General features: G+C 41.8%; 1 long non-coding RNA gene across 1 annotated transcript in view; it reads left to right on the forward strand.

Moving 5' to 3' along the window:
• Positions 1-24,869, forward strand: part of LOC139745327 (uncharacterized) — a 105,692-nt gene that overhangs the window by 51,798 nt on the left and 29,025 nt on the right. The window contains exon 3 of the long non-coding RNA XR_011711883.1: positions 16,249-16,292. This is a non-coding gene — a long non-coding RNA (uncharacterized lncRNA). The remainder of the gene's footprint in view (positions 1-16,248; positions 16,293-24,869) is intronic.

Here is a 24,869-nt window from a genome sequence, read left to right on the forward strand (position 1 = left end):
CAAATATACACATGTTGTGAAAGGATAGGCGTAGGCCCTATACATGTATGTATAATACTGCTTGTATTTTTTAGTCACATGCAAAGTTCACACTGTTACAGTGAGTGATAGGCATGTCCATGTGCAACATCACCCCCCCCCCCCCCACCCTTTGTTCTGGGTCAAACTGTCCATTATACAACTGTACTCTGACCCTACAGGCCCTCACCCAAACTTTTATACAAGAATGTTTATAAAGATATGTTTTGTACGTAGGGATTATATGGGAATCCCTGCATGAGCGTGGAGGAATTTTGAGCTCGGATGTACGATTGTAAGGATTCGTTCATAGTAATATTTCATTTCTTCCCGCCACCCCACCTCCCCCCTCCCCACTCTGTTTTGTAATTTCTGTACCTACTTGAAGTATGGTGGGTACATGTCCTTCTGTGTGATCATGGAGCTCTTGAAGCCGTATGATAGGTTTGGAAACCCCTGAACAGCATCTTTTTGTGTTTGTGTGAGTGTGTGCGTATGTGGTATGTATAATAAATACAATGTGAGAAGGGGTAGGTTGCATTTGACATTCCTACAGTTGTAGGTTTCAACATTGGTTAATTTCACCAATCCTTCGGTCTGCTTTACTGTGGGCGATATTCGTCATTCCGAAAGTTCATTAATATAAATACAAAAAACAGTTTTTATTCCAAAGGTTTGATGTTCCGAAACACACAAAATTTGTATACTTTGATGTCCACATATCCGAACATATGTGGCATTTGGGTCTAGGGCAATTACCCAGTGGACAATTACCCCAGACCCTTCCCCTGACTCTAACCCTAATCCTGAACCTAATCCTAACCCTAACCTTAATCTTTACTCTAACCTTATCACTAACCAGTATTTAGCAGGGGGTACTTGTACTTGGGGGTACTTGCCCTGATACGGTGGCATTAATCTGTAGGTTTGTGTTTTTCCGAAGGTTTGTTAGTCTTGAAAGGAAATAAGGTTCATTATTCCGCAGGTTAGCTAATCCAAAAATGAGAAAAGATGACTTATTCTGAAAATGAAGTAAGGTTTGTTAATCTGAGAATGGAAAAAAAAAGAATGCATACTAATAATTCTTCAGAATTGCGAACTGTGGCCGTTCTACAGACCTTCATCAGGCTGGTTGGGGATGACCACAGTTGGCAGTAGCAATCATACAACCAAATAGATATGCCAGTGGATGTCGCTGTATGGTATGAGGGTGCGTTGATGCTTAACTTTTTGGGGCCTTAATTAGGCTTTTGAAATGTATTTTGTTCACAACTCAGTTGACTCTCAACTCATTTTGAAATAAATGTCATTTCAAAACAGAGATTAAAAGCACACTAAAATGAGGAATTTAAGATTGTCGATTCAGGGCGTGGCCAGGGCGTGGCTGCTGGTAGCAAGTAGCAAGGGACATTTCTTCACCGCACAAACCTTGGTACGACTGAGAAGTGTTTATGAGGCCGTAGAAATGCACAACTCTGACTAGATAGCCCTTTCTCTTTTTAAAAATCTTGCTGCATATACATAATATAGGGCAGATCCAGGAATTCGTAAAAGGGGGGGGGGGGTGCCTTTCCAAAGTTAAAGGGGGAAACACATGCCCCCATTCTTTCTTTTTATTTCTTTTGTTTAACGAAAATTAAAGGGAGGAGGGGGGCGCCCGGTGTGCCCCCGCCTGGATCCGCCACTGATGTATATGGAAATGTTATTTATTTCAACACAGACTCTTACACCCAGATGGGACCATCCCCAACCGTTCTGATTCCCCCTCTTCTAGGGATGCCAAGTTACAGAGGGCCTATATGAAAGAGGCTGAGCCCTACACCCACCCCCCCTCCCCAACTCCCAATTATCATCATCAGAAGCGGCAGTATGTATGCCGGTGCGTTCGCGCTGCCGTCAGATTACCTTGGCTCTGCCGCGCCAGCGCCGATGCCGGTAACGGAGGGGCAATTACCACACCGATGGGGTCACTTGAACTTTTTTATGTCCCTCCCCACTCCCCTTCTTTTTTTTAGCTCACCTGAGCCAAAGGCTCAAGTGAGCTATTGCGATCGCCCTTCGTCCGGCGTCCGTCGTGCGTCGTCCGTCGTCCGTCGTCCGTCGTCCGTCGTCCGTCGTGCGTCGTGCGTAAACTTTTTACATTTTCATCTTCTTCTTGAAAACCCCAAGACCGATTTTCATCAAACTTGGCAGGTAGCATCCCTAGGGGGTTAGGAACTCAATTTGTTAAAATGGGCACCATGCCCCACCCAGGGGGCCCCCAGGGGGGCCCAAACCCCCCAAAATTAAGGAATCTGTAAAAATCTTCTTCTCTAGAACCAGAAGTGATAGAGCTAAGTTAATAATATGAGTTAGTACATTGATGACTGTAGTTTCAAGCTTGTTCATGGCAGAATCAGGGGTGCCCCCCTTGGGACCCAGGGGAGGGGGGTGGGGAAGGGTTCTAATGGGGCCTAAATTGTACATTTTCATCTTCTTCTTGAGAACTCCATGACCCATTTTCACCAAACTTGGCAGGTAGCATCCCTAGGGGGTTAGGAACTCCATTTGTTAAAATGGGCACCATGACCCACCCAGGGGGCCCCCAGGGGGCCCAAACCCCCCAAAATTAAGGAATCCGCAAAAATCTTCTTCTCTAGAACCAGAAGTGATAGAGCTAGGTTAATACTATGAGTTAGCACATTGATGACTGTAGTTTCAAGTTTGTTCATGGCAGAATCAGGGGTGCCCCCCTTTGGACCCAGGGGGGGGGGGGGGGGGGGGGGGGGTGGGGGTGAGGAGGGGTCCTAATGGGGCCTAAATTGTACATTTTTATCTTCTTCTTGAGAACCCCATGACCCATTTTCACCAAACTTGGCAGGTAGCATCCCTAGGGGGTTAGGATCTCAATTTGTTAAAATGGGCACCATGCCCCACCCAGGGGGCCCCCAGGGGGCCCAAACCCCCCAAATGAAGGAATCTTTAAAAATCTTCTCTAGAATCAGAAGTTATAGAGCTGAGATAATACTATGAGTGACTACAGTAATGACTGTAGTTTCAAGTTTGTTCATAGGAGATCCAGGGGTGCCCCTCTTGGGGGTGGGGGGGGGGGGTGGTTGGAAGGGTCCAAATGGAGGCCTGAATTGTACATTTTCATCTTCTTCCTGAAAACCTCATGATGGATTTTTGTCAAACTTGGCAGGTAGCATCCCTAGGTGGTCAGGATCTCAATTTATCAAACTGGGCACCATGCCCCACCCAGAGGGCCCCAGGGGGCCCCAATTCCCCCAAATTAAGGAATCTTGAAAAAATTGGGCCCTTATTGTACATTTTCATCTTCCACTTGAGAATGCCTCGTCAAATTTTGGTAGAGCTGTGAATAATTTAGATTAGTGACTGCGTGAAAGGTGAACTTGCGATACTCAGGTGAGCGCTAGACCCGCGGGTCTCTTGTTTCAGACAGCCATGTTGTCTCTCCATCTGATGGTTTCCGATGAGGATGTTACCTGGAGACGAGTAAGGGAGAGAGGGAGAACGAAAGGAAGATGGAGAGAGCAAGAGACAGAGAGAGAGCAAAAGAAAGATGGAGCGAGCGAGGGAAATAGCGAAAGGACGATAAAGCAGAGGAGAGATGGGGAGTTGCGGTTGTAGCATCAACCTTGCGTGTTTTCCATAGGAGTAGCCTCACTACCCTGCTTGCAAGTGCATGGTTCACTGTGTATGAGTGTATGTCTCTGCGTGTGAATGTTTGTGTTTTGTGAATGAGATAAGGAAGTTGAGATTTGAAAAAGGATGAATGTAAATACTGGCAAAAAAAAAACATGTGAAAGAGAAAGACGGGAGAAATAAGAAGCTAGGTATGCATCAGATCTTGCTAATGTTAAAAGAGTTTATGAATTTTCCCATTTCCTAAGTTTGTGTTAGAAGGGGAGAGAGAAAAAGGGGGAGATGAAATATAGAAAGAAAGAGGTATCAACAAGAATTGTGCTTTTATGGTGTGGATAAGATGTAAGTTCATGACCTCACAGAAACCGCTGAATTGTTACATTTTGTTCATCGATGTTACTGGTTTCCTGGTATAGAGGAGAACTGGTGTATGTTTTTGTGTTGTGTGTGTGTATATAATATTGATATAATATTATTGCTATAATGAAATTTGTGTTGTCTTGTCATGAATTAATTTGTATATTGTTTATATGAAAAATAAAAATAAAAGAATGACAAAGACAAAAAGTATATGTATATATATGTATGTATATATGTGTGTGTGTGAGAGAGAGAAGTTAGATGCAAGAAGTGCATATGATGTAAGAAAGAAAGAAAGCTCTTAGAGTATATAGTATGAAGGTGAGAGATGTTAAAGAAGGAATATATGTGCACAGGGAAGAGATATATAAGAGAAATAGAAAGGAAGTGTAATATATAGGCCTATAATATGAATGTAGTGGGAGAAAGAAAAGAAAAAAGAAAAGACAGACGTGGGTGCAGATGACTGTCGCCAAGTTACATCGCATTCCAGCCATCTTTCCAGGCTTTGCCGGTACATAGCGCTCCTCTCCATTTGGATTAGGGGCAAGTTCACGTGCAGCCCCCTGCACTTTTCCATTCCATCTCCCCCCCCCCCCTTTCCCCCCATTCATGAAATGCAGAGGACGGGTTAAGAGGGAGGAAGTTCCCCGGACGACGTAGACTGCATCCAAAATGCTCCTTCCACTCTCCCTCTTTGCTACAAAGGAGCGAACTTCTGCCATAAAACAGCCAGAATAATATGCACTTTTGAAAAGAGATGGATTTCTTATTTCATACCATCAAAGCAAAGAGCCATGAAAAATGTGTTTCCTGTGTGGAATGAGTATTGGACTAAATATCAAGAGTTATGTGATATTGCATTATTAAATCATATTGCCATGTTTGTTTCCTCATGTAGTTTCTTATTCTTTCAAATCATATTCATCTTTCTTTTTCTCTCACATCTATCTTTCTATCTGTCTCTCCATCTGTATGTCTATCTATCTTTCCATCTATCTCTCTATATATCTGTATTTATCTTTTTATGTATGTATGTGTGGATGTATGTATGTGTGTATTCATCTATCTATTATGGCTACTGGGAAAATATATACCATCTTATCATGTATGTATGTGTGTGTGTGTGTGTGTGTGTGTGTGTGTGCATGTGTGTTTGTATTTGAATGAGTGAAAGGCTATTGCAGTGCAAAAAGGTCGGTTGACATCTGATTGCTAGTGTACCTGTTCTTGTACCTGATGGTGCCATGTGTTTTGCTTAGCTTTGTGATAATAATACGATTGTGAGTGTATTGTTTGCACTTCTTGTACCTGATGGTGACAGACTCACACATCTTGTTTAGCTTTGTGTGAATTAAAGTGCTATATATGGCAGGGAAACTTACCTGTTATGAAAGTATGCTGCATATGTGTAAATCCCCAGATACTGGTGCGTGTCTGAGACTCTCTCAGACATCTGCTTGATAATTCTTCTTTTCTCTCTGTAGATTTCTTCTTTCATTCTCTTTTTTTTTTCCCCCGCCCTCTCTCCCCCTCACTTGAATGAGGCTAGTACGTCATTGTGTAAATTCATGGCAGTTTGAGTTCCGAAGAAAAGATTGACCGGGCGCTCATTTGAAAGTTTATTCACCCTGGCAAGCCAGAAAGGGAAGAGTTCATTCATGACGTCTGTGCTGCTCGTATTTCTCCTTTCGTGCGCCTCAAGATTCAGCTTATGTCTGCAATATTTTTTCCTCCCTTCTCTTTCTCTCTCTTCATTTCCTTCCACGCCCCACCCCACTCCCCTGTCGTAATGTGACAACATTGACATTTTCAGTCTCGCCGCATTATGCATGCATGTTGGGTACGGTGATTGAAATTGCTCCCTCTAGTGTTAATGATTGAGCAGGCTGTTGACCCTGGGAGTTGGTTCAAGAGGTGGTGAATTGTGGATGGGATTGGATAATGCAGCAAAGAAAGGCCCCTCAGGTTGCCAAAGCCCAATGCCCTCTCATCAATATCGGTCTGTCCCCACATCGTTGGAAGGAGAAGACACACGGGCGCTTTTGCTAGCTTCACCAAAATATCGATGGTGGGTCCTCGGCCGGCATTTTGTTTCAATTCTCGAGGACAGTGACGTAATAATCTGGAAGCAAAATCCTCGCAGTTTGGTTCTTGTTTTCCTCTTATCTCTGCCAGCTTGACGAGAGAGAATATTTTGACCTTGCTCATCGATCGTGAATCCAGACGATGCCGTATCGATATTGTCGCAGACATTGTGGAGGAGTTACACGATTTCACTGTGAACCCCCTCTCTCGAATGACTCACATCATCACAGCCCAGACAGTGCCTATTCCGGAAAAACAATGTCTCATCCAAACAAGCTGCAACAGACTTTGTTTAACAAGAACAAAAATGTACATACATACAGCCATTTTTACTGTATTTTCTGTATATATATTTTTTTTCTTTTCTTTTAATTTTATTTATTTATTTATTTTTTGTCCCCGCCGAACGAGTTTGAGCAGGGGACTATGAAACGGGCTCCGTACGTGTGTGTGTCCGTGTGTCCGTCCGTCCGTCTGTCTGTCCGTCCGTCTGTCTGTGCGTCCGTGTGTGATCAAAATGTTCAATTTGCTACTTCTCTGTCATTTATGAGCCAATTTTGATTCTGTTTGCTTTATATGATAGCACTACATGGGAGCTTTGAAACTTCTACACAGAATTTCAGTTGTGACCTTTGACCTTGACCTTTGACCTATATTGTACATTTTGCTTCAAAATGCTACTCCTTCGCCATTTCTAACCCGATTTCGATTCCGTTTGCTTTATGTGATGGCACTAGGTGAGGGCTTCAAAACTTCTACACAGAATTTTGACCTTTGACCTTGATTTTTGACCTATATTGTACATTGGCTACAAAATGCTACTCCTTCGCCATTTCTAACCCAATTTCGATTTCCGTTTGCTTTATGTGATGGCACTAGGTGAGGGCTAAAACTTCTACACAGAATTTTGACCTTTGACTTCTTTGACCTTTGACCTTGATTTTTAACCTATATTGTACATTGGCTACAAAATGCTACTCCTTCGCCATTTCTAACCCGATTTCATTCCGTTTTCTTTATGTGATGGCACTAGGTGAGGGCTCAACACTTCTACACAGAATTTTGACCTTTGACTTCTTTGACCTTTGACCTTGATTTTTGACCTATATTGTACATTGGCTACAAAATGCTACTCCTTCGCCATTTCTAACCCGATTTCAATTCCGTTTGCTTTTTGTGATGGCACTAGGTGAGGGCTTCAAAACTTCTACACAGAATTTTGACCTTTGACTTCTTTGACCTTTGACCTTGATTTTTTACCGATATTGTACATTTTGCTACTAAATGCTACTTCCGGCGGGGACATATTTTACGCACCGCGTAATTTCTACTTTTCCTTGTTTTTTTTTTTTTTGGGGGGGGGGGGGGGTCTAAATGAGCACATGAAAGTTTCGTGATGAATGTACTGTTAGTGGTAACATTGCAATTAAAACCATATAAAGAGTCTGAACCCAAAATAAGTTAACTTCAGTCCTGTCAGTTTGAGGTATTTGTGATAAAACCTGCTAAAACCAAAGAATTACAATGAAAAAGTTGGATATTTTAAATCATAACTTCAATAATATCCCTTGTTAAAATGCAACAAGCATGGTATTATTGGAAAGCTTTTATACTATGTTTACTCTTTCTTATGACAGATGGCCTCTAAAATGTGGAAAAATGGTGCTTAATGCATTTTCTGATCAAACTCTTTATATCATGTGAAAATCTCAATTCATCCCATAAAATACTATAATGCTGTCTGAAGAATTAACTTGCTGTCAACAGCATACCATCTGCTGCAGTTTTAAAAGATAACTGGGAAAGCAAAAGTTTTTTTCTCTAAAGTCGTTCTTCCCTGAGTTGACTGTGTGCGACTTGATGTTTGTTGAGGAATGGTAATCCTTAAAACAGATTGGAAAAAAAAAAAAGTTTATGGGGATTAAAAAAGAAAGGAAAGATGATCTGGGGTGAAGAGGGGTAATAGAACATTGTTTCCTCTCCTGGGAGGAGGTTGACGTAGGGTGTGTCAAAGGCCTCGCCCACCTCATGAAGAACCCACAAAATTCAGCCGTGGCTATTTCACAGAATGTCCTGGAATAAAAATGTATGGACAACATGTTATTTTAATTTTGACATCTGATCCTACCACTGCTCTTAGTAAAAAGCCAATTCTCGACTTAAGTTGATATGATCCCTGATGGCCTTGGACGTAGCTACAGCTGCAGTCAGAAACTTCAGAGAAAAAAAATAAATGAAAAAGGAAAAGGAAGCAATGTCCCTGCTTTTTCTAGTTCATCAGATTTCATCGTTGACGTCAGAATAGGTCGAAGAAGGCTGGGCCATGCTTGATTTGAGCCCTCCTCCCCCCCCCCCCAAGATTTCAAGGAATAATGTAAAACTGGAAGAACTCAAATTCTTATCCTTGCTACGGCTCTTCGGTTGGGAATCCGAATGAAATGAAAGTTGATCTCCGTGTTGGCATATCAAATTATATACTGGAGAGGAGAGATTCTGTTTATACAGTATAGACATACTAGTGGATGTAAGTACATACATCTAGTGCGTGTGCACACACACACACACACACACACACACACACACACACACACACACATGCACACACATACACACAAACATACATAGTATCTGGGACTACATGCTGGTCTGACTTAATCATCATCCTTATCTCCCAGTCTGTCCAATTTATTCATATTTGGAAAAGTGATGAGACCCAATTTACAGACAAAGATTGGACGGATAAGATAACAAATAACAAAATGCCTAGAATTAGGCTATTCAGATCTCCATCCAGCGTCCAGTCAGTCAATTGGGTTATCACTTGCCCTGATCTCTCACTCGTGAGAAAAAAGCAAAAAGTTTAGCTGTCTTAAATATCAGACTCTTGGCAAGGGTTAGACACCTATTAAAAGTGTGGGATGTGAAATTACAGTGTACCCATCCGAAAAAACAGAACAGCTAATGCATGTGTGTGTGTGTGTGTGTGTGTGTGTGTGTGTGCGTTGCGTGTGTGTGTGTGTGTGAGATGTGTGCGTGTTTGTGTGTGTGTGTGTATGTGTCTTGGTACATGCTATTTGGGAGGAATGTCACTGCTCAAGAAAAAAGTACACCTTGACTTTTGAATGCACTTTTGATTTGGCTGTTATTGTCTAGACTGTACATTCAGTATTTGCATTATTGATGGCAGATGGATGCAATTGCAGTGTCCTCATCAGAGAGCCTGCAGCGCAGCTATAAAGAAAAAAAGAAAAGAAAAGTAAAGAAAAAAAAAGACCTGGAAAAAACTGTTTCATATGTCTCTGCTGACAATATGGCTTGCATTATTCATTGACTTGAAAACGAAAATGGTTCTGGAGATGCTGCGAGCATTTTGCGGTGCCTGGTGTCTTCAGGTTTTGTGTGGCGAAGTTCACGGCAGTTTGCAGCCTTAACCCTTACGCTTCGCATACCAGATTGGGAGGTCGAACTCCTTTAGATTGGTGGGGGGGGGGGGGGGGGGGGGAATGAAAGGGAAGGAGGGGGGCGAGGAAGGGGGTTGAGGGGTGTGCTGATGCCATTCTGGCCACATTTGAAAATGCCAGATGATGAGGGATGCAATTGGAGGGATGGAGTTTTGTTTGATTTGCGGGGACCTGACTGAAGTTACCTGCCTTTTGCTGCTTCTTGGTTTCAACAGGAAAACAAAATGATGGACAGGCAAGATATATTATTGATAGACAAGTAGGGAGATAGTTCTAAATAATGCAGAACTCTAACAAAGAGAGCCTAAGTACATATAGATATTACAAGGTTAGAAAGGTGTGAAATTGCATCATACAAATGGGATGGAAATAACAGTGTGGTGCCATTGCTCCCCTTGTCCGGAGAGAAAGAAGGGCATTGGACCTGTGCTGGTATGTACTAATGTTCAGTACTGGCATACATAGGAAAAATGTTATTTTGTTTCCATGCATTGCGTTTGGAAGCAGAGATGTGTCAGCCATTCTTAAAGTGATTGCTGGATTAGAAGCAAGATGTAAATGACTGCTGTGCACGGCAGAACGTGAAAGTCAGGTGCAAGTCCGAATTATGCAGGCCCCCCCCCCCCCCCCCCCCTGAAATACTATGAAGTTGCTCATGAGGAACATTAGTTGTATTTAACAAAAAAAAAAACGTGGATACCAACTTAGTGATATGTATGACAACAATTTTCATCTACGGATATATTTTCCTGCATCTCTTTACAAGCAGCTCTAGCCTTGAAAACAGCCGTTCATGGTTTTAATGTATTTTCCACCAAACCACCTGCTAAAAGCATAAGCATGGCTGCATTTTATGCTAAATGTGAAAAGGCTGGAGCCTTCTAGACAGAATATCTCTGCAGCTCTCTCTGAAACTGTTTCAGGGCATACGTGCAGTACATCATTCATATTTCTCCCCCTCATAATTTTTATTGAATTGTTTACTTTCTGTGGTGACATTGCTGTCATTCTAGATAAAAGAAGAAGAATAGTTACATCGTCTGTTTGGCTGTTGAGAAAACAAATACCCCTATTACATATCCTCAGTCATTGAGACAGCACTTAAAAACAACAAGTTTTCAATCAGATATTGAAAGGAGCGACCCTGCTTGGGAATTTCCAATCCACCTGTGCTGTTGGCAGTTTGTGATCATCAAGGTAAATGGCACGAGAGAGTGGCCGAGGGAAAAAACAAAAAAAATTGTCTGCAAAATCATCACGTAATTGTATCCGGCTGTGATGGGATGGAATTAGATTCCGGCTTCCCTCTCCCTCCCCCCCCCCCCCATTTCCTGCCTGATTGTAGAAGAGTTCAAGGCAAGTGCATGTATTTTTCTCTTTCTCTATGGTGCAACATATGTGTCGGGATGTACATCTGCTCTTACAATCTTGACAGATTCATAATAGTGGCCCCTGCCCCTCCCTCCCATATGATCTGACCCAGCCCCACCCTCCTCCCCATTTTCGTGCATGCTTCGAAACAGTTTTGCGGTCTCATATGGCACTCATGTGTTGCTGACACATAACTCCTGCCATTGAAAGACCACAATTGCACCAAAATAGTGTCATTTAGTAAAAATGTGTCCACTTTAAGTAAATGGCATGATTGCTTTCAGATTTATGTATAATTACTCAGGCCCTCCACCTGAAGACAGCAGAGCTGCCAGATGTCCCTGATTAATCCATCAAAACATAACAAAAGAATATATGAAAGCCCCCCCCCCCCCCCACGCCCAAGTTAGGAGTTGTTATTGCGTAGTGAGATACAAGCAACATACTAGTATCTCCCCCATGACCTACCCCAATGGACCCCCCCCCCCCCCCCCCAATTTTGATGCACGAACATGACGGCCCTGTGACAGTGGTTAATATTCTGGTCTGGTAAATTGTACAGCCCAGGATATCTCAACCCACACTGTCCCTCTGTAACCAGGTGTTGTTGCAATACATAGATATACACATGTACGTGACAATACGTCGGTAATGATGATAATGTGAGTTCCTTGTGGAAGACCACTGATCGTACCAATTAGGTTGCCTAGCTCAATGAAGTCACAGGGTTCCTATCACTGCATTGTGATATCGGTATGAAATAAAAAGAAAAAAAAAATGACACTTTCACTTTATACACACAGGACACAAGATGAACTCATTGAAGTTTGGAACATAACTGGTAATAAGTTACCCATAACACTGTTTTAGAAAAAGACATGTAGAGTTTTCCAGTTTTTAAGGAAGCAAATTAATACAACCTTAGAGATTCAGTCTTATGGGGCATGACATTGAATAATGACATAATAATTCTAGGGACAAGACAGAACATAAAGTGTGTATACATGCAATTAACTAAACCTTACTAATTGTAGTGGAAGAAACCCACTGAAAATATGCTTGTATCAAATAGGTCTCTTGGGAGAGAGAGAAAAAAAATAGAATTAACTAAAACCCTGTTCTAATAGAGCCTTTCAAAACAGAGTTAATGTGACAAGGTCCGGATAATTTCGTTTTACCCTTCGTGTTTAAAATGGTTCCAATGGTTCCCGCAAAATGTTGCTTGGACGTTGTTGCAGTTACTTTGCCAAATTCTACCCTAGCCAGCTAGGGTAATTACCCTGACATTACCCCGCCATTACCCAGACGTTACCCTACCATTACCCAGACATTACCCCAACAACCCTCTGTTAAACCACTCTGGCGGTAACATGCCTTTGATACACACTCAACATGTATTTGCAATAGCCCAAACAGAAAGACACACCATTCACCAATCATACTGTGCGCATGTGTTGTAACCACACTCCCTTCGTGCATGAATGGGTAGGTTGTTATGGAAACCTACCTTGAGATGGGTTTCTATGTGTTTCTGTTAAGATGGTACCCCTTGCTCTCTCTCTCCTGCTGTTTTATTGCCAGAGGTAAGGAGTTTTGCTCTCCGGACATAGTCGTGATGTTGTCAGGGTAAGGTCTGTTAAAACAGGGCGTAAACAGAAACATTGAAGTAAAACAGAAGTATATTATGCAAAAATATTTGTGTGAATTGTCACTGACATTCAGTGCATATCGTGTAGACAAGAACTTTTGCATGCATTTTTATTTTGCGTATCTCGGCTCTCGCGAAATTCATGAAATTAAAATGCTCGCGAACATACCTCGTTTTACAGTACTAAGGTATGCAAGTAGTTTCATATCTACTGAAGAAGTGAAAAAGTCTCAGGCATCCTTTGTCATGAAACTTGTTCTACTCATATAACAGTCTCCAACTTCTACAAGTCCTCTTGTGCCAAAGTTGCCCTGCAGTAATGATGTACTATGTAGCCTTGTTTTTCTGAGTGCCAAGCTGAATTTCCCACCCGAAATTCATGAATTTGTGAGAAGCAGAAGGTCGTAACTGCCGTGGATTCTCCTCAGAGCCGACACGGTTCTTCTTCTGGCTGTTTCTCTTTGCTCTTTCTGCAGTCAGCTTTCGCTGTCAATGAAGGGTATTCTAATAGTACCAGGCATTGAGATAAGAAGTGTTAGGGTGGTTTAGGTCCTTAGGCATTGGTATAAAGAAGCAGTGCTCATTTAGGGGATGCATCCTATGTTTGTTGATAATTCATCCTGTGATATCAAGGAATTTTAGGAACCTCCTTTTCACCAAATGCTGGCTGATATGAGGTGAAAATGTGGGTGATATCTTATGCTGTATAAAAATGCTAGGTGTATAACAGTTGTACTCTATATCACATGATAAGTGTTATTGCTATAATGTTGCTGTAATATAGTGATATATGAGAAAAAGTGGCATCCAGCCATTGTTAAAATGATTCTCACAAACTTATTTTTTTTTTTGGGGGGGGGTGGTGGGGAGGTCTCTTTGCTTGCTTTGCTCCTCTATCACAACTTTCCAAAGTTTGGTTGCTCGCAGCAACCAAATATAGAAACAGCACCGATAAATCAGCGCCAGATGTGTTAGTGCGTGGCAACTGTTTGCCCTTTCGCAAAGTGAAGAGTTCAAGGGCTAATATGAATCATTGTGTACATATAGGGCCTATCTGTCGGGGCTTGGTGTGGAAGATCACCTTGCAACATTGTTGCCTTGAACAAAGGAAAGCAAAACCCTTCGCAGTCTCAGAGAACTCGCAACCCACACTTCCTACGGAGCATTCAAGCCAGGCAAGATTTTTCTCCCGGGGCTAAATCATGCCGAAGTCCCACTGTCATGATGTTTAAAACTTTCCTTTTCCTGCAGTCAGTATGCAGACACTTGGGTATGGGAAAGCATGGATTGGGGGGGGGGGGTGATAGTATCATGCCTGAAGACATAGTTCACTTGACAAGTCTTGAACCCTTGACCTCATTGGAAGTGTAGCGTGCATCAAAGCAACCACAGCACCTGTGGAAGGAAACCTCATTACCTGAATACCATGAAGTATATCTTTAACACACACTAGGAATGATTTGCTATTGTTTGCTGAATCTTTGGGCTAGAATCACAGAGAGTTTCTGATTTTAAAGAAAGTCATTTGGAAGGAAAATTGATGAACTGTAGTGGGAGTTACCCATATAATGATCCTCGTGAACCCATATAATGATCCTCGTGAACCATGTTACCGGTAGCTTTTTGTGGACGTATTCCATCTCGTGTTCCAATTCAAACAGCCATTGCAAACTTTAAACTATACCATAAATGTGGGATGTTTCAGGGCATGGAACTTTATGTGAATATTGCGCTCAAAAAGATTAAAAATGGGGGGGGGGGGGGGAGGGTATCACAATGCCCTTGTTTCAATGACCTGTAGCTCCCCCTTAAAAAAACAAAAACAAAATGTGTTCCCACTCCCCCTATAACATTTGCAGACTTTACTGCTGAAAACACTTTTCTCTTTTCCTATTTTTGGGGGCATGAAAACAGTCCTCGATGCAACCCCCTCGCCTCCCCCTCTCCCCATGAAAGAGGAATTGAAGTTTAAAGCCTTTCTTTACGAAAACGAGGGTGTTTTCAGTTTGTCTGCTGTGCTGCCAGTGAACTCCACTTTCTCAGAAATTGCCAGCTTCGGAGATTTAGAAATGCTTGCTTACTGCAATTGCTCAGATAAACAGATCTGTAAGAAGTGAGTCAACCTGATCTGAATGTGTGAGAGGGTTTCACAGTGTTCATATGGATAGATAGGGGGGGGGGGGGGGAAATATAGCTTTTTTTTTTGGGGGGGGGGGTAGGAGGAGAGGAGGGCAAATGTGTTTTCGGAGTATCATAACTAGGCTGTTGCAGTGTGCCATTCGAAATTAGCATTTCTTGATGCCCATGCTAAACGGTGCGTTGTGGATCTTTTTTGAAATGTTGGAGGTCGCTGAAATTGGGACACCATTTTGTTATCGCAACAGACACACCCATACAAGGAATGAGCACACTGCATCTTGACTGCGGAATCATTATACACTTGTTAATCATATTCTCTTATTTTTCCCTTCCCCAATGTCTCTCTCATTTTTCTTTAGAGGGTGGTATCTAAAGAACTTGAACAGAAAATCGCCTAATTTATGCCACTGCGCATTAATTTCTTATATTTTGTACTGTCTTGAATAGGTAGAAGAATTAAATTTGTGCAGGGTCACTACAAGTCTGATACCTGACATTGCTTTCTTGCCAAAAAATGAGAGATAGAAAATGATCTATGTAGATAAATAGATAGATAGATTGAAATAGAAAGATAGAGAGATAGATAGAGAGAGAGAGAGAGAGAGAGAGAGAGAGAGATAGGTAGAGATAGACAAACAGATAGATAGAGATAGATAAATAGACATAGAGGTAGATAAATGGATAGATAGAGAGGTAGATAGAGATAGAGGTAAATAGAGATACGTGTAGAAAGATAGATAGAGAGATATAGATAAATAAAGATAAATAGGTAGATAGATAGATGGATAGAGATAGACAGCGATAGATAGATAGATCGAGGTATATAGAAATATATAGATGGATAGAAATAGATAGATAGAGATAGATGAATAAATGGAGAAAGAAGAGGTGGGAGCAGAGGAGATGGAGAGAATATGTATGAGAAAGAGACAGACAGACAGACAGGCAGACAGCCAGAGCGGTTTGCCGTTAACAATAGGCTCACTTGTGCATGAAAGAAAATCCACATGGTACGGTGGCGTTTGAACAATATTGCTCGAGGGAACATGATTATGCCTGATCGATCATTGCATTGTGGCATGTGAAAGTGAATTTGTAGTGAGCAATTTCTGTACAGCAGCACACCTCAACAAACCGTGTTGGGGTTAATGAACTAACCGTGAACAAAACAAGTTATTGCAAAAGGCAAATACCCCTCTCCCCCCCCCCCCCCACACACACACACACAACAGATTATGAGTGTACACAATTTCTACAATTATTGTATTCAAATTTTTATATATTCCATGATATTTTTTCAAAGAAACACTCATTCAACATGAGATTAGCTGAAAAAAAAAGAAACCCTAAGAGAATATGATGTGCCCAACAAAATTGATAAGACATAGTGCTTTTTAACTTTTGAAGGATATCCATGCAATTAATTACAATTTTTTTTTTCTGTGTTCAGAGGTTTATGATCACTGTGTGCGTTGTTTTCTAATATTGCTATATTTTTTCAAATTTGTTTTTTTCCAGAGTGTGGCTCAACTGCTGCCAGAGTTGTTACCGTGACAACCAAGGTAATATTTCATTTGTTTTGGTCTTTGGCATACGTGTGCATATGCATGTTTGTGGGTGTGTGTTTGTTTGCGTGCGTGTGAGTGTGTGTGTATGTATGTATGTTAGTAGCAGTTGACTTGAGAGTATTAGCCTCCAAGGATGGAAAAAGACATTAACTATGTTTGCTGGTTAGGCTGATATTCATTGTCTGTATCAGACTTCATCAAAAAGAAATGATAAAGCCAAGGCTTGAGTTGGTTCTTCTTTTCATTTTCATTATTTGGTTTTGAGTGTTACTATGGCATATTCATATTTTTCAAACAAATGTTTTTTCATATATCCTTGAGAGGATTTTTTTTTTTTCAGTGCCTGTCAGTAAACAAAATTCATGTGTCTGTGGGTACTTCTGTATTTATTTTATTTTCTGTGTGACTGTTTATTCAAAGTAAAACATGAGCAATCCATGTGTTTTTGGTCTTGCTGCTGATTGAAACAGCAGTGTGTAGTGGGTTTGTCACGGCAAACAGGGTGTGTCATGTTGCGACCCTATGGAAAATTACATTGTTCTGGAGGCAAGGTGACAAGTTGCGTAAAAATTTTCTGAGATTCCATAACATTCTGGCTTCATTAGAATTAGGGCTTTCATTCGATCAGTGCCTCCGTGCTTTTGCCTTGTTCTCATTGCAAAATTTTCCACGAAACAATGAATTCGGGAGGGACAAGGGTATGTGGCTTCATTATCTATTGTTTAGTTTAAAAAGGAAAAATAATGTAATGATAGCAGTGAGTTCACCTTTTTTGAGTGGATGGATGTGCAGCGGCCCTTCATGGGTGGCAGTACAGACATGCCACCACTACAGGTGCTGCTGCGAACTGGCGCAGCTTACGTCAAGAAAAAGTGGGCCACTGTCTCCTGCACGGGATTATACTTCTGCAGAGTCTGTAGAACTTAATCCTCATAAATTTTCATACAATCGATGGTTTTGCCAAAGAGGGTAGAAAGAGGAGAAATTCTAACTCGATACATGTGCAGATGGTTATGCAAGTTCTGCCAATGAGACAGGCATTCTTTCTGGACATTTCTTCCAGGACAAAAAGAGATACGAAAATGCAAATGATAAATCACCCCCCCCCCCCAAAGAAAAAAGAAAAAAAAGAAAAGAAGAAGAAGAAGGACCCAAAGAATGCATATAGGGGCTTTTCTGTTTGTTTTGTTCTATTAGATCTAACTTTGTGCAGTTATAATGCATGTAATCTGCATAGAAGACATCCAGGGCCCTCTAAGGCAGAACATACAAACAACAAAAGAACAGGAGCGTGTTTGAATGCTGGTAACCCGTTGAGGATGGGCTGATTTTGCTACAACACGCATTTCCCATACACCCCTGCCAGAGTATATACTCGGGACTCGTTCTCAACCGGTTAATTGTCACCAAACCTTTCTTATACCTTGCAGGCTTCATTCCTATGAAGCAGTGATATAAGACACATCCTATTATATGCAAACAATGAGCCTATTGTTTTTTCTGCTCTCTTTAAATTGGTTTGTATCTGATGAACCATTTCCTGTCTCAATATGTATACCTCTTCCAGACATCACAAAATTTTGCATGGTGAAGAGTAGTGTCTCCCAACAGCTTGTATATAAAATCTCACAGTAATGCACACCTCAAAGTTTTTCTTTTTCTTTTCTTTGAACAGAAATGTAAAACTAAACCCTTGTTACTTGCGAATATGCACCCCTTTTGTGCCAAGAATAGCTCTTTTTTTTATGGGGGGGGGGGGGGGTCCAAATAAACTAAATTTCAATCTATAGTATTTATTTCCTCTCCGTCATAAGGAAGTTTCCAATCTTATCATTCTGAGGAAAAATCTTGATTCCTACCTGTACAATAAGCTGGCGTATGAAAAGAATTCGGTTGTCAGGGTTTCAATAGGAACACGCAAACTGTAAGTATAAGCAACTATGTGTATTTTGTTGTTGTTAAAGTATTCGTCTTTACGTCATTATAACTCTGGGAAACTTTTTTTTCCCCCTTTGAAATGACTTAAAAAAAAGTATTTAGAATTAGTGGGAAAAAGTCAGAAACTTGTTTGATGGTGACATCACCTCCTTATTTTAATATGTGTGGGAGTTTCAAAAATTTCATTACTTTCATAACATTTTCTTGCTTTTGATGAAAATTACTCCAATTGGATTTGTTGGATGGTACTGTACTTACATAAGTTTTTAAATCAAAATGAATATGGGTTGAAATTAACCAAAGAAACATGAATGACTGAGACAGCCATTACAGTTCAATATCATTGAACGTGGATATTCCTTGGTTGCAGGGATGAATGCAGACATAATATATAGATATTCAACAGACGTTTCAGCATGGTTTGGGCCATGTTGAGTTATGGCTGTTAAACCATGCAGCTGACACCCTGTTTATCTAAGGTGGAGTACGAGAGATCTCCATGGGCAGTAAAGCAACTTTTTTATTAGACCGAGGCTGTCGCAGCGAACATCTTGACTTTGACAATTTTCTTTTGAGGGTTTGCTGTGATTTATCAGCCTGTGATTATGACATTCATTCATGAATCTCTGGGATAACATTTGAGTTTCAGGGATAGAAAAATCCTCCTGTCACTAAAACAGGAAAGACACACATACACATTTTTTTTGTAATTCACCGGAATAACAACTGAGGAATCTGTGGAATCCGAGCAAGAAAGCTGCTGGTGCAAGACTGTGAGGCTCCATTTTAACAGAGCCATTCAAATCAGATTTACTGCGTTGACGTCCGGGCAATCCTTATTTTCCCCCCTGCTTATGAAAATGGTCCCCGCAAAATGTTGCTCGGACATTGTCATGGTACTGTAACTTATGCCAAATTCTTCCCATTTCATGGTCTGGCCACTATAAGAAAAAAAAATTGTGTCGAGTCTTGCTGTAGATAGGAAAGTTTGCTTCACAGGTGTCTCTGGCTATGTAATGTACCTTTAAAGATATCCTGGAAAGAGCAGGGCAATCACCAGAAAAGTCATACCTTTGTGGAACAAGCCTTTTAAAGGTGGAAATCATTCGGGAAAGTCCACAATAAGTATTGGAAGCAGAAAGTGATTATGCTTAACTTATATTATTGTACCAGAAGATGTGACTCTTTGGATGATTGCTGGAAAGATGGAGATAGTGAGTGGGAGGAGGATAGAAAGGGGGGGGGGGGGGAGTGAGGGGGAGAGAAGGAAGAAAAAGGAGAGAGAGAGAGAGAGAGAGAGAGAGAGAGAGAGACAGACAGACAGGAAGACGAAAGCAAAGTGGCGGAGCAGAGAGAAAATCGCGCCGACAAAGAAGGCAGAGTCTGGAAGACGAGCGAGCGAACAGCCAAAGAGAAAACAAGCAACAGCCAGGACTGACACGATGCGATCCCAATGAGGCAGTTTTTCACTGCCGTCGAACTTCTACTTATAGAGTAGTTCTTGGATAGAGGGGACCCAGACCCTGAGTGGCTGGTAATTTCATCGCCAAGCCTTGGCCCTGTGTCACGCTCAGCCAGTGTCATTGACTCAGTAATAACGGCAGTGGAAGAATGCACATGTACAAATGTGTATGTTTGTTTGCTCAAAGGGGCCTGGCAAGTGATTTCAACGTGCACACATGCACATTGCTCCGATCACAATGCCACATGCTGGCGAGGGGTGGAATGGGGTGGGAGGAGTCCAGAGGTTTGGAGGAGGGGGGTAAAGGAGATGGGAAAATGGGTTGTAGGGGGTGGGGGGGGGGGGTGGGGGGTGGGGGAAGAAATATTACTAGGTATCAACTCTATGTTTGGATGATTTTATATTGTGACAAGGACAACTATAAGCACTGAGGTCATTGTCAAAAACAGAAAACAAAACGCTTTGTGGCAGATTCTGTCTGAGGGAACGCGGTTGTAAGGAGCTTCAGGATTTTATCTTTCTTAGCAAATTGTTTCCTTTTTGATCATGTTTTCTTATCACATCTGCATTGGAGTTTAGTATTGTTTCTTTTTTTCTCCCCTATTTCAATCTTCCCATTAGCATGAGATGTAGTGTAAGATGTAGCAGGAGAGATGAATGTAATCTACTTGCAATCTGTCCCCAAAGAATAAGTAGATGTTGCCCATTTTCGCCAAAGACAAGTGTTTGCCTATGTTCTCGCAGACAAACCCCCCCCCCCCAAATATTATCAAGTGCCTGAATATTGAAGCTGCAATGCAATTTGTTCTATCAATATTTCACAGTGAGATGTTAGCCGTGATAATCTAGCAGAGATCAGCAGCAGTGATCGAGCGGCTGAATATTTTTCCCCCGGATTCCTTGCGCTTAAGATTGATAGAGCTGTGATTGATGGAGTCGCAGATACGATCTTAGCCGAGTATTCATGCGAGGATCGCTGAGTCACATGTAAGTACACAACGGAATTCATCGAAACAGGAATTACGCTGTTCGCAGAAATTTACGTGTGTGCAGACGAATGTATGAATGGAGAGTCGCTGTGAGTGCTGGCGTCAACTCTGCCCTTTTTCCCTGCATAGATGAAAAATAATATGCCGTTCATTAACAATTAATGACGGCCCGTCTGGGAGTGCAGAGAGAGACATTTATATGTGCTGCAAATTGGCGGATGATCCTTTGGCAATTAAATCTGGATTTAGTCTGGGGAGATGACGACAATTTCGGCCGGGTCATTCCTCCGAGACTGGAGGCACGCGGGAGGGGCGGGAGGGGTTTTGCCTCACCCCCTTTTTGCGTATTCCATTAAAGAAGAAATGTGAGAGTCGGCAAAATACCACAGATGAATAGAATGCAGGAGCTGTGTCCTGCTAGAGGGGCATGGTGATCAATCACAGAAAATGAATGTACTCACCAGTTGTCAATATCTTCGTCATCATCATCATCACCATCAACATGATCATCATCATCATCATCAGTCATTGTCATGATCATCATCGTTCTCCCTTTTTCCGTCATCATTTAAATTAGCATTTCTTGTCATCTACATCTCTCTTATGACAAGGGTATTATTATCAAGGGTCATGCAAGATAAGCATTCAATATTGTTGACTACTGTTTTTCGCATCATGCACGTGAGTTTTAATTTTGTTATCTGTAGGATCAGTGTCAGCATCGTTAGGAGCATTATCATTGTCATCAGTAGTAGCATTATTATCAGAAGCATCATTCTCATTATCAGTAGCATTATTGCCATATCATTAGTATCATCATTATCATCAGTAGCATCATTATACTCCTTAGTAGCATCAATTTCATCGTCATCAGTAGCACCACTATCATTATTAGTAGCATGATTATCATCACCATTAGTAGCATCATTATCATCATCATCAGTAGCATCATTGTCATCATCAGGAGCATTATTATCAACTCCATCAAGGCATCAACCACCATCATCTTGGTTGCCATGATCATTGTAAATGTCATCATCCCATCATCGTCTTCTCTACCGCCATTATCATCATTCCGACTATTAATACCACAAAAAATTGTCCACCCACATTTAGAAGCGGGCAATTTTCTGAGGACTGCAATGATGTCTAGTTTTCCGATTGAACGTGCATGTGCACTTGGACGTCTACTGTCCTCTCAAACAGAAACGTTGCATTTGCTCCAGATGAAAAATGCAGAGTGGAAGGTAATTATGATGAGGGGGGAAAGTGACTTCTAAGGCAAATTTGCACAGCGCGTAAACTTAATTGGACAGGCTCAACATTCGACAAATATGCTGGAAATGTGTATCCCGGTGCGGGGTGTGTGGGGGGCGAGCCACTGTCAGTCAATGAGGTCCTTTGTCAACCTGTCCATGGTATCCAAGGTTGAGGTGAGAGCAGTCGAAGACCCGGGCCTGACCCAGAAGTTCCCCCCCTCCCCTCCCACCCCCTCCATACGCTCTTCTTGATAGATGGATGGATTGTGTATGTTTGAAGATGTCGTGATACGTTATCTCATTTGCCGTTTCAGCTTCTCTCTCTTGTACGAGCATCGGCCTACTGCAATTAGGAAACCAAAGATAAGATGAGAGAAGAGAGAGAGAAAAAAAAAGATATAGAGAAGACGTAAAAACGATGTCGGGAGGGTGAGGAGATGTATTTCCAAAGTTCTAATTGATGGAGACACCTACTGACCCGGAGTTTGGCTGATGAAGATGACGCCCGCAAAGTGCCGCCTAATTCCTCATCACTCCATTAGGCACATCAGTCCCATGTGACAGGTATGCTGCTGTTTGGTATCATGTGGAGATACGACCATCTACCACTAGAATTTGAAATCTCCCTGCCCCCCCCCCCCCTTGCTCCCCCTTCTCTACTTCACACACAAAAAAAGAACACACACAAAAAGAAAACAATGAGTGATGTTCACTTAAAGTCTTGCTGGAAAATAATGTATGAAGTGGGAAATGTGGATGATGTTGAAATCAATATTAACATACATTTTCTGCTGTAATACTCACTTTCATTTCAGGATAGTTGAGGAACAGCACATTCCAGCTTGCATATAATTTGTCAATCCATCAATGTACATTGCTATTAGTTTTGATAAAGGAGTAGATTAGTGCAGAAGTAATTCTTTAACCCCCTCCCCTCTATTTTTGAAGATGCTCCTGTCAACTGCGGCAGAGGATTGCTTCAACTTTAGATCAGAAATCTTTCTTGAAAATTTGATTCTCGACGTATTGATGAGCTCATATTAAAGACAAGGGAAAGGATGTGAAGCATAGGAACAGAAACGAGTGAATATATATCTGTCTGTTCACCTGATACAGGGCATGCTATTCCCTATTTGGTCTCTAGTGCAGTGTGCCGCTGTCATCCCATGTTTGGTGGTTGTCGAGAGTTACTGCCTTCTGCTCCCCAGCCGTGCTTGCGTCACTCGCCCAAGCAGAAAGTTGAAGACCCAGAGCTGACCCAGACGTTCACCCCTGCAGCCTGTCACCAGCCGGTTTTATTACGGCGATCGATCGCCCGTCCTCTTTATTAATCTGCAAGGCCCGTTGCGCCTGGAGAGTAGACCCTCTGCTGCGCACCCATTCATTCATTTATTTCCATCATTTTTTTTCTCCTCTTCTGCCACTCAATCCCTCCCTATCACCCCCTCCGCCTTCCTCCACCCCCTTGACTCTCACAGTCATCCCCCCTCCCCTCCCGAAAATTGTCATGTGTGTGACTTAGGTCGACGTAAGTTCACCATTTCTGTTGAGGAATAAGTGTGACATGAATTAAAACACAGCCTTTTATTTTCCCTCTCCCTTTTCCATCCTTTGATCTTTGCGCCTGTCTTGCATGTGTTTGTTAATTCAAGCATGTAAGTTACACCTCCTCATTCTTTGTCATTTGTCACCCATCTGAAATCTTTTTTTTCCAGGATGCCCCCCTCCCTTTTACCCAAAGAAGAGCGGACAATTATAACGAGATGATGAATTGATTTTCGTGTCGTGTTTCATGTCTGGGAACTGATGTCAACCAATTCGCATTGTCTGTCATCTGCTTTTTCTGCAATAGCTCTTGAGGTTGTTCCTTTTATGAAATACTGATGAGAGATTTTCTGGAGGGGGGGGGGGGGGAAGGGAGGGAGGGATCAGTCGGATGTAATGATTCTCTTCTGTATCTGTAAGGAATTAATTCCATTTCTGTTTGTGGAAATGTTCCAAGTTCCTGGGATGCCTGTATGAAATGGGTCAGGAATCTCTCGAGAAGGCACGCAGTGGGCCTTTTCAAACATACCGAGTTGCTTAATTACAAACTTGTTTGCGATCAAGTTTCAAATCGCCGTCCGTTAACACGTAGGAAGAAGCTTCGCGGAGTCTTCGGTTTTGAATATCTGAGCGAGGAGGGGAGGTGTGGCTTCTTTCCAAGTTCCCTTCAATCACTGTTGTAGCCTGTGTAATAGTACAGATTTTCTCCGGAAGCGGTTGAAGGGTCACGTAAGCTCCGCCCCCCAATACTTGATTGGAGGTCAATCATGTTCACATATCAGTTTCGTTGCTTAATTCTGGCGAAACGTGATTGAAAAACATCTCCGGACCGTGATTTGAAACTTAATTGTAATTAAGTTTCAAATCACCCTCCACGATTCCAGTTTCCATTCACATGGCAAATTTGTTGTAATTAACAAACTTGATTTGAGTTTGCTTGATTACAAAATTGTTTCAAATCAAGCAAACTCGATACGTGTGAATGCCCAGCTAGTCTCTTGTGTCGCAAACCTCTGCCATTCAAAACATGATCAGACAAAAAAAGCCTTTGTTTGAAACTTCCTGTTTCGTGGTGATGATCATTGTAGCTCACTGTTGACAAGCTTGCTGCATCAGTAGTCAGTTCTATCTGCATGTGAATTTGATTGGCCAGAAATTAACAGCATATCTTTTAAGGTATTTCACATTTTCGTTCACCCAGTCACTTTGCAGAGCAGTTTGGCTCTATTTGCTCCCAGTAGACTAAACACTTTTAAAGACCAAAAGTGAGTAAGAAGTAGAGGGCAAAACCAATCAGGTTCAAGAGATTGTTAAAGATTGTGAAGAGCTGCAGAAACTGAAAAAAACACATTAAATTTGGGGGGTAATTTATGACATG

Source organism: Diadema antillarum, unplaced genomic scaffold, assembly GCF_040938485.1.
Source record: "Diadema antillarum isolate AM-2024a unplaced genomic scaffold, OU_Dant_1.0 seq00001253_RagTag, whole genome shotgun sequence".
Lineage (NCBI taxonomy): Eukaryota > Metazoa > Echinodermata > Echinoidea > Diadematoida > Diadematidae > Diadema > Diadema antillarum.